The sequence below is a fragment of the Calypte anna genome, chromosome 2 (genome assembly GCF_003957555.1).
Source record: "Calypte anna isolate BGI_N300 chromosome 2, bCalAnn1_v1.p, whole genome shotgun sequence".
NCBI classification, from domain to species: Eukaryota; Metazoa; Chordata; class Aves; order Apodiformes; family Trochilidae; genus Calypte; species Calypte anna.
The window spans coordinates 122961023-122972037 of record NC_044245.1 but is presented as its reverse complement, the minus strand read 5'-3'; positions in this window follow the sequence as shown (position 1 = coordinate 122972037).

Below are 11015 nucleotides of genomic sequence, written 5' to 3'. Positions count from 1 at the left end.
GGAGGAAACCTGAGTCAGAGTGAGAGTGCTAAGCCTGGCTCTGCCAGGAATCAGTTCCTTCTTCTGGTGAGGGACTTGGCCTTTGGCCCATGTTAATGGGACCTTTTTAAGAGCCAGAGTTCAAGCAGTCATTCTGAAAGTAACTTTTTAAAGAGTAAAATTTTGGCCTCACATTCTGTTTTGGCCTCACATTCTGTCCTAACACCCCTGCAACAGGGACAGCCTCTCCAATGATCTCGTCAGTCATGTACTGAGGAACAGTAACTTCTCAGTAACTTCTTCTACCCCCTTGCCAGCTTACCAAGCCCTGGGGCTGGACACCTTTCTGTCCAGCAATGTTGAGCTACATTTCTGATGCCTCATGGACCTGCCGAGAGTCAGGTTTTCAGAGACTTACAACTGATGAGATACCCAGTTTTACTAGCACAGTATAAGACGTTCCTCTTCAGAGGGACTTATGTCTGGCTTGTTCCATGCTTTTTGATATGTTTTGTGCCAGATTTGCTCAAAAAAACTGTCAGTGAACTTACCACAGGGAAGTTATTTTCTCATTCTTCTCATAAAAATCAGCCAAGAAACAAGAAACACTTTTAATGGTCTTTCTTTTTCCTTTTTGCTTCCTTTTTCATTTTTATTTTCTCTTTTTCTTTGGTTGGGATTTAAAGTTTGTCTGGGGCTTTTTAGAAGCCAATTTCAAGACATTTGCAAATAAACAGAGAAATGTTTAGTACTAACTTCTCCCTGCATGAAAACAAGGGCCTGGAATGGAAATGTGTAAGCACTACTGAGTTGCTGTTGCTCCAGTTATGTTACAATAAAGCTAGACAGGCAGAGCCACTTACGTGCATGTATGTCAGAAGAAACAGCAAAAGGGAGTGTGCTTCTTTTAGATAAATTTATCAGCTACCTCAGTAAGATGCATTATTTACAAAGAAGTAATTATAGAAGAAATAAATACACTTTGCTAGTAGATTTTTTCTCATTTTCAGCGAGCACACTCCATACACAAAAGTAGCACACCATGGTTTCTTTAAAATAAAATCAGCTTTCCTGAGAAAAATATAATATTATTTTGCCCACAAGAAGATGCATGCTACCTGCATGAGATGTTTATTCACTTCACTAGTGATGGACACCTGGTATTCCAAGCTTTGTATGTCAGTTCTGACATTCTTTCCAAGTACATGTATAATTTCTCCATACATGTGCAAGATACTCATCAAAAAGGCTATTTTGGAAATAAGCCATTTCAGATAGTATGCCAATGCTTCAGAACTATGTCTCCAGCTTATCTGGATATGAAGGAAATCACTGAGGAACAAAATTTTTTATTTTAAATTAAACTACTGAAAAAAAATCATTAAAAGAAAGCATTTCTCTTAGTTCAGATTAAAATCTAGCACTTTGCCACCTAAAACTGACATCAGAGTTGCTATCAGCAATTAATCTGATTATGTTAAAATGAAATTTATCAAACTTGACTCAAAATAAAAAAACCCAGAATTTTTAAACATTAAAAAATATTTACCTTAATTTTGTCTAACTGCATCTTTGCACTTTTTCATTTGTAAATGACATTTTGACACAAGATCAAGACACCTAAATGTGTAATGGATGACTATTTTTCTTCTAGGTGTCTCAATCAGTTAATATTCGGCAGATATCTAGCTGGTACAGTTGGTAGAAACTTCACTGCTGTTCAGCTGACCAGTGAATAAGTGCCTGCTTTAAGTTGTGTTGGGCCACCAGGCACCATTTATCAGGTTGAACTGAGGCTCAATTTAGTTTAAACATAAGCATCCAATGCCATCATAGGTGCCCTGGGTGTCCTGCTGTCCACCAGCTGCCACCAGCAGGCCACAGGCCTCCAGCAGGCCACGGGGCTTCAGTAGGTAGCCATGGAGAGATGATTCAGTGCCTCCCAAAAGGTTCCAGGCACTTCTGTATGGGCACTGGATTCAGAGAGGCTCCTAAAGCACATGTAGACACCTAAGGAAGACAGGCAAACTGGGTATCACTGGTGAGAGCTGAATTCTGACTTTCTTTTTGTTCAAAAGATTAAAAGCAACATGAAAATCCCTAATGAACTAATTTCATTAGGAAAATTCTTATCCTCAAAGCAATTTTTCAGCCTTTCTGTTTAGCCAAAAAGAGAAAGGAGATCACTTTTTACTTTCTATCTCTATCAGCATAACCCATTTATCTGGATCCTGCCAGGGAAAATGGTAAGACTTTAAGTGTATGTATGGGATCATTCATATTTTTTGACCACACAGCTAATCCATGGCATTTACAACTCCTGTGACCTTATTTCAGTTCAATGACCTATTTTTACAATTGTTCATCTTTCTCTATTTGTGTCCTTTGTCTTTGTTTCCTTCCATCCTTCCTGTTTCCTCAGTCCTAGTACTCCCCTTTTTTTAACAAAGGACCTGTCTGTTGGGAAAGCTCATTGGTTCATATGTATGCTTTTCTATGTAACATACTTCAGACAATGATAACCTGTTGAAAAGCACAAGTACTTGTACTTGAAAATCATATTTATCATCAGCTTCCGTACAGAAACTGAAATTAAAAAAAAAACGCCATGAAGTCTCTGTTCCTGTGTTAGGAAAGTACACCTTGCAGGAGCCAGGCACAGCTTGCACAGAGAATGCTTACTGATGCCATACTTGAAACATCCTATTTTTCATTAGTAGAGCATTTTTAGAGGACCTCGGTTTGTGATGGTTTTGTGTCTGAAAACCAGAAAAAGCTTTTGCTCTTCTGTGAAACTTCCCAGTATTTTTATTCAGCCTTATAAAAATTAAGTTAGCAAAAAGTAGAATAATCTAATTAATGTCCCAGGCAAAATTTCCCTCAAGAGTACCTAAATGCTCCAACAGTACAAAGCAGTATAAAGTCCTAATCCACAGTTCTTCCTTAAAATTCACCTTAACTTTTTTGCATGCATTTTATATGCCTTTGTAAAGATTCATTTTTACTTGCTGCAAAGTCCTGAGCCTTTCCACAAAACTATCACAAAGTAAATATTTAAGTTTTTAAGCTACTGTCTATGTTATCATCCATACCCTTGAAATAATAAGATGCTGTTTTCATTTTCTAGCTTGGTACCCAGTTAATAGCAAGAGGTGCTTTCAAAACATCCCAAAAGCAAGTAGCTTAGTTTACAACAAAATCCATTTAAAACTGTGAATTATTCTAGTAGTAACCAGTGAGCTTTCAGCCTCTTTTGGGATCCTCAGATGTCTCCTGATAGAAACCTGATCAATCCTCACTTTTATGATCACTGAGTTAACACATGGTTGCATATGGCTAACTGTAGTGTAACAAGGCAACCAGGTGCCCCTAATTGCCAGGGAGTGGGCATGAGCTTGTGTTAAGCCCACCTGTGCCTAATTAGGGCAGGCCCCCACTGCGCATGAGCAGGACCAGGGAGCCAATAAAAGGGCCACCAGAGACTCACCCTGTGGGCAATGAGTGCTAGTGGTGCAATGAAGGTAATACAGTGCTCCAAGAGCAACTGACCTCTCTGCAAAGCGTGCTCAGGACTGAGCTGAGCTTGTGTCTCAGGACTCACCTTCTATTGGCCCCCTGGTCCTGCTCATGCGCAGTGGGGGCCCACTCTAATTGGGCACAGGTGGGCTTGACACAAGCTCATGCTCACTCCCTGGCAATTAGTGGCACCTGGTTGCCTTGTTACACTACAGCTAACTACACAGAAAGGTGTTCCTTATCATGGTAGATTTTCCTCTTACTAAAGAGTTAATGAAAATATTAAAACGAAAGATATGACTGAATAATGCCGTTTAATGCTAAACTTGAAGATGGCAGCAGCTTGGAAAGATATTTCCTTTTTTTTTTTCTGGATAACAAATAATAAAAAAACAAGATTTTTGATTATTCATTCTGTTATTGCAAGTCTTTTATCTTTTGATTATGTTTCTTTAGGAAAAAGCAGTTTTGTCAAATGAGGATGTAGATAATTCAGAACAGGATTCCAGGAGGAAAGCATTGCCTCACTGGAAGGAGAGGGCCACATCAGCCTCCCCAGCACTCAGGACACATGAGGCAGTCTGGATATCCACAAGCCCTTGGTGCAGGGTCTCATGTCTTTGGAAAAAGGAGTGAGCACACAGTGCCTGATCCATCACAGCTGCCTGCAGACAGAGCCATGGGTGCCACCAAGCCTCCAGCTGCCTTCAGCAGGCTGCAAGGCTTCTCCAGCTCCCACCTCATGTCCACCAGCCTGTTGTAGTGCCACCAGGGAGCCAGGACACTGGTGCAGTGCCAGTCCAAAGCCCCACCTGTGTGTCAGCCATCAGCTGCATCCCAGAGTCACCCTGGGCTACCACCAGCTGGCAAAGATGGGCCCTGATACAACATGAGCTACTTCAAGGATAGGCACTGAGGCCCATCATCTTTTTGGAGAACAACTGAAATAAAAAGAGCATTGTCTGGGGCTGCTGGAGTGAGAGGGAGATTTCCAATGCCCCAGTTGATGTCACTTGAACTTGTGCAATAGCAGCTCTTGCTCCAGACCCTGGGGACCAGCCAGCATGGCTGCTGCACGTTTCCAGGATGCCCATTGTCAAGAGAAAACAGGATGGTCAAAAAATGCCAAAGCAGGATTTATGGATGGTCTGTTTGCATGCAGGCACCCTGCACTGGCACCAGCCCAGGCCCAGCTACTTTCCCACAGGCTCCGCATGGGCTATGATCCAGCAGCCATGTCCAGAATCCAGCAGCTGCACCCAGCTCTGCCGACCTCTGCTTTGGGTGCAGCCACCTCTGCCTGTGAAACTGGTGATCCCTCCTGTGTCCACTCACAGCCAAGTCTCCAAGTGCCAGCTTGCTATCAGGAAAAGTCCATTCCCAATTCAGATCTTGGTTTTGTGCCTTTTCCTTCTTGGCTGAGCAATTCCTGCATGGCACTGCAGCAATGAAGATTGTGGTGAAAATGGTGTCTCCTGTTTAGCAGGTTTCCTCAGAAAACTATATTTGTTCTGTCACACATGGACTTCAGCATCAGCATGTCCCACAGGACAAACTGCTTCACAGCAATTTCTCAAGAGCTTGTCCCATGCAGGGTCTCCAGAGGACCTCCCAAATGTGGCACATGGGCAAGAAAGAACCTGTTCTCCTCTTACCTCCTCTGTATGCCATGCCTACATACACATAGCTAGCCACTGATCACTGGTATTTAAATTGAATTTTTTTTGAGCAGCAAGAGAACAAGCTGAAAAATCTGAGCAAAAGAAAATAAGTGTTTGGCCAAGAAAGAAAGCAGTTAAACTCAAATAGCCTTTTTCATGGACAACTCTGTTAGAATGAGTTCAATAAAAGTGCATCTCCAGGGAGACAAAATGTTCTTTCTAGACAGTAGTTGTTTTTTTTTTAAAATAAAGACTGAGTTCCTGGTATTACCATAAATTCCCACTTAAAAAAGAAAAAAAAAAAAAAAAAAAAAAAAAAAATTGAACAGCAAGAGAACAAGAGTGGACAATGGATACGCCTTTACTTTGGTTGCAGTTACAGGCAAAGCTTTATACATTTGCTCATAGAAAGCAACTGGAAATTTAATGCTATTCATATTTCTTGGAGGCAGAGATTTGGTCAAAATTGCAGTCTCATTGAAGTTCTAGCTGCCTACACTGCAAAACACAATAATAATAATGAAAAAAAAAAATCTGAGGGACTAGTTTCTGAGGCTTAGAGGTATTTTTGTGAAGGAGGTAAACCCCATTTCCATGCCACTAAATTCCTTGTGTTCTAAATTTCACCAGACAATGAAAAATGAATAGCTTCTTGTATTCAAGATATTTAAACATAGAGAGGAAGGAGTGTCATGGGAACAGAGAGTATTATAATTCTTTTCTAGTAAGAAATAAGAGCAGAAACACTTGTTTCTGGGTATGCCCATTTTGAAAACTCAAGTTACAAAGAGTGCTTACTGGATAAGCTGAGCCAAAGGACTAGCAATTGCTTCTGGTTTTATAGCCTCAGTTTAGCAGTACAATTCAAGCACAGACCAGTTGTGGGGAAAGGTATTGGTGTATGATAGCAGTTCTTTTGTCCCTAAGCTGACATTGTTAGTTCTGCTCCTGTTTGATATGGGGAATGAGATGACAAAGAAGTCATTACTACATGTGATTCTGACTCAGAAAATCAGCAATAACCTGAAGGCTTCAGGTATGGAGAGTGAAATGGAGAAGCTGCCTTTGCAGCTCACAGTCAAACAGCACCAGCTGGGAAGGCAACACAGACAGCTTTATATGTTCACTATAACAGAGGTTCCACAGTTGCAAGTGTGTAATTTTTCCTCTACACGTTTAAAATTAAATTTCTCTCTTATTTGGAAGGTAATGTGTTAAGGAATATGCTGCTTTCAGACTGGAAGAAATCTCTTCTGTCCAGCTTTTGTGGAATTTGTGAAGGAACATGAACAGTATTAGGAACAAGAGAAGCATTTAACAAGGCAAAAACTGGACGTTGAAGAAACCTACTGAAAGTTTTACACGTGACACACCTACAGTGTAAATGACATTTTTCCTTCACAGAGGAACACACAATTCAGTAATTCAGCCCCCTCCACCATAATGCATTAGAAACCAGCACTGCTTGTATATTTATCCAAAATTGCAAATTCTCAGAAATGGGGAAGTGTCCAGTTTCCAGTGGGCTGCCTGAATGATAACAGTAAGCTGTTTCTTTCAGAGCTAATTTATGGGTGATTAATACAACTTCAGGGATGGTGATAATCATAAATTTATAGTTGTCTCCAATGGAAAAATGAGACTTTACCTGTATTTACCAGAGAGCAATAGCTGGGATGTGCAGGTTACTTGGGGACAACTGAACCTCTTGTACAGACCTTGACTATAGAATTCTATTGAGTTCTATTATGCATAGAGGAGCATTGGCAGACTGTACCTTACTTGATAAGCTCTCATGACATAAAACTTCCACCATAATTATTCATAACTACAAACCTCCACCCCACTCTGCGTAAACTGTTCTCTGGAGTGAAGAGTGAGAAGCTGTTGCTTCTGGGTTTGGCCCTTGCCTAGCCAATGAAAACAAGGAAATGTCTTATATGGCATTCTACCTGCTGCTCAGAACTTCAACAAATCAAATCTGAATGTATGCAAACAGAGTCACCACCTTGGACTTTCCAAGGTCCAGCTAGAACAAAGCCAGGGCTGACCTGACTCAGTACTAGTGGTAGTCTAGCTTCAAGTAGGAGATTGAACTAAATGACTTCCAGACGCATATCCAAAGCTTGTATGAAGCCTTAGACATCTAGAACATGCTGGTGTTGCATTGGAGTTGCAATTGTTCTGCAACTGAATGAGGAAAGCTGTATTTAATGAAGTTAGTGCCAATACATCGATGTGCCAGGGACTTCTGCTGACAGGTATCCTACTTCTGCATCTGGTTTATCCATTCCATGGATTGCAGCAGTCTTTTGATTTCTAAATAGGAAAGTGTAACATCAGCAAGTCAATATGGTCCCACCCATGCAAGAAGGATGCAAATAGCTTCAGTCACTGCCCTGACCTGAAAACAAAGGGCCATGGTATTGCAGGAGTTGCTGACATTAGTTAAAGCCTGGAGGTACAACTTCCAGCTTCATGCAAACAGTACAAAGCCTTCAAAAGAGAGCAAAATAATTACTAAACAGTCATTAAGGAGCCACGTTTATTCTATTGGATTAAAATATCTTAAGATCTGTAAGAGCTGTAATATCTCCATTATATTTTGGTAATTTCGACGCATGAGGGATCATTTCCTCTAAAGTGTTAACAGGGGCAATAGCCTGATCAAGGCTGAATAGGAAAAATTGGTAAAGTCAAGATCCTTTCCATGCTGGACACTTTCAGAGAAGTTTTGGTGTTCAAGGGACTTTGTCCACTGGTGGTGTTATGTCAGTGGAAACAACCAAAAATAAGGAAAAGGCCGTAAAGAGAAAACTCCCTTGTTTTTCAGAATCTGAATATGGGATGAAAAAGCAGACCATATCTGGTTTTGTGTGCCACTTTAATATTTTAGTGAATTGGGGTGAGGGGGGAGGAGCAAGACTGTAATTTAAAGTGGGACTGATGAAGGTGTGGGAGTTTCTTGTGTAATTGCAGTCCAAATTAGGGCGAAGAAATGATTAGCTTTAAAATGCATTATGAGTTGCTCCCCTTCTTATAGCTTCTACCCTCAAGTGCTTCTAGGACCCTATAATTTTAGTGCATTGGGTATTTCAATAAATGCCTGTGAGGTAGAGAAATATTATCACAATATCTTTCAGATGAAAAGCACAGAGGCTACAGATGTTAAAAGACATATAAGCGCATGGCTTTGAAGATCCATGCATAATTAATTTTAATTGCTCAAAGCAATAGGGAAGATTACTGTCAGAGTCTTGTAGTCTTTCTTACTGACCACTCTAATGGCCTTCTGAGTTATTTCATGCTTGACAAATGGATGACCTTCAAAAACTACAAGCACTTGCTCATTTGTCTGCTATGATATTAATAATAATTTCATCCTGTTAAAACAATGTGCCGTAGTCCTCTGATTTATTCTGGTAGCAGTAGTACAGTAAATAACAATGTTCCAGCAATACTTTGTTTTTCATTAATGTTTGTAACCTAAAAGGGGGTCAAACTTTCTCACATCAAGATTTATGAAAATATAATTTCAATTTTCAGCCAGATACAAAGCTAGGTAAGATATAACAATTCCTAAAGAAGAGATGGAGAAGAATAAACCTGTGCTAAAAGACCTAGCTGATCATGCTTTTCTCTATTATCTCATAGACAGAAAAAAATGTGTGGACAGAAATGTGTGGATTAAAAAAGAAAATAACTTCCCCCCATAGTTTTGACTTAATCAGTCAAAAGCACTGGCATCACTGGGATTGGAATGTAATATTGTGTGCTGAGAATACCTATTAATAGTCATTTTGCATTTTCATGCAATTTACTTGCAATAGGAAATATGCTAGCAATGCATTGAGAAATCAGTATCTAACATTAACTTGGCCCTTTTTCAGTGCATGATTCTGCTCCGAAAACCAATGGGAAACCTGGACACAAACTTGACACTGTGTCATTCCCTGAAGCAAAAGCCAAGTGTGCTCCAGATTTGAATGCTTCAGAATTTAGGGCACAGACTAAATATTTCAGAATTGCACAGAATTTAAGTGACCCATTATTTATATTCTCTTTATACTAGTTTTCATCACCTATTTCTAGTGAACTCAAGGATCTGCCCATCTGACATTTCCCTGACTGGCCTCTGTCACTAAAATGTCTTTAGTTTTCCACCTACAATGTAATTTAATTGTTGTCATTGATTGCAGATATTCAGTTTTTTCCAGATCAAATCTTTTGAAAAAAATCTCATTTAACAGTTGTCTTCAGAGGAAATACTACATTTTAAAGCTAGTAAAAGGTAGTAAATTTAGTTAATATATTAATTCAGCAATCTGCTATTATTTCTGAGCCTCCTTCACCTATGTTTCCATATACCTGTGCATGCTATCTTTTTGCTGTGATATTTTATTTTGCTCTAAAGCAGATTTTACTTCTTATATTTCCCTCACACTCCAAAGCAAGAGCCACCACAACTGTGATGTGACATGTTCTTTTAAGAACAGATATGTTGCTGAAAACTCAGTTATTGGAGGTGGCAGCTGAACCTAAATTTGACCCTGATGCCTTATTAACCTCTGATACAGTTTTTGGTACAATTCTTGTCTAGAGGCAGCAATAGTGTCCAACTCAACATTATTTTCACAGACTGCCTCTGAGGTATAATATCCAATGTGTGATATTTTGTCATGCGAGACAACACAGAATCACCAATTGTTTAGACCTGAAGTGATTTAGTGAGGTGACCATCTAACCCCCTGCTCAAAGCAGGGACAACTCTGTGGTCAGACCAGGTTGCCCAGGTCTTTGTTCCATCTTGCTATCAAAATCTCCAGGCTGAGATCCCACTGTTCTCTGGGCAATATCTCACACCACATGGCTGTCCTTGGTGGGAAAACATTTTTCTTTATATCCCATCAGACACTCCCTTATTTCAGCTTATGAACATTGCATCTCTTTAGTATTGGGCCATGGTTCCATTTTCTTGGCAATCTCCACATAAGTATTGTAAGGCTGCACTTAGGTGCTCCCTAAACTCCCTCTTCTCTAGGCTAAACATGCTCCAGTGGGTTAGGAAGTGCACTTAGCTGTGGGATTCAGATCACTTACTTGAATGTCACCTTCTAAATCCTGGGTACCTCAGACAGGCTTGTTGTCTCGGTCAACCTCACCAACAGAGAGAGAGGGAGGTATATTCTGAGGTGATTACCCTCTGACAAAACAAGTGTGCAATGGAGGTAGGATGAATTTTCTTGAGAAAATTTCTTGCTGAGGAGAAAAGCATCTAATTACTTAGCTAAAAACAGAGGGCTATCCAAATGACAAACTGCGGGTGTAATGAATCTTGCTGACAGGGACACAGACTGTTTTGTCTGGTCTTTGCCTGCTGTGTCTGTGTGGCACTGGCCAAGAAATGGCACCTCTTCATCCTTTGTTTCCTCTTTCTTCTAAAAGAAAAGACCAATGATGGATCTGAGTGTTTTGCCAAGTGGCTTGATTGTCACATATGGGAAGTGCCAGATGAGTGGAAAGGGCACTGGTCCAGCATGGAGCCGTAGAAGAATGACTTATTGGGCAAAAAATATAATCCTTATAAGTGGCACACCCCAGTGGTAACAAAATGTAACTTTCTTTTTTTTTTTTTTTCTTTTTTTCTTTCCCCCCCCCCAATTATTGTTTCTGGTTGGTAAGTCAAGGAAACATCCCTAAAAAGGCCATAAAAGGAGATAGAGAGCAAGATTCTTGCCTGGAAAATTCTTGTTCTATGCAGAGAGCTGGCCTACAGAAATCTTTCCGTGTTACAAAATTACTCTGACAATGCATATAACAACAGAAGAAAGCTAGCACCTCCTTAATCTTATCTTTGTA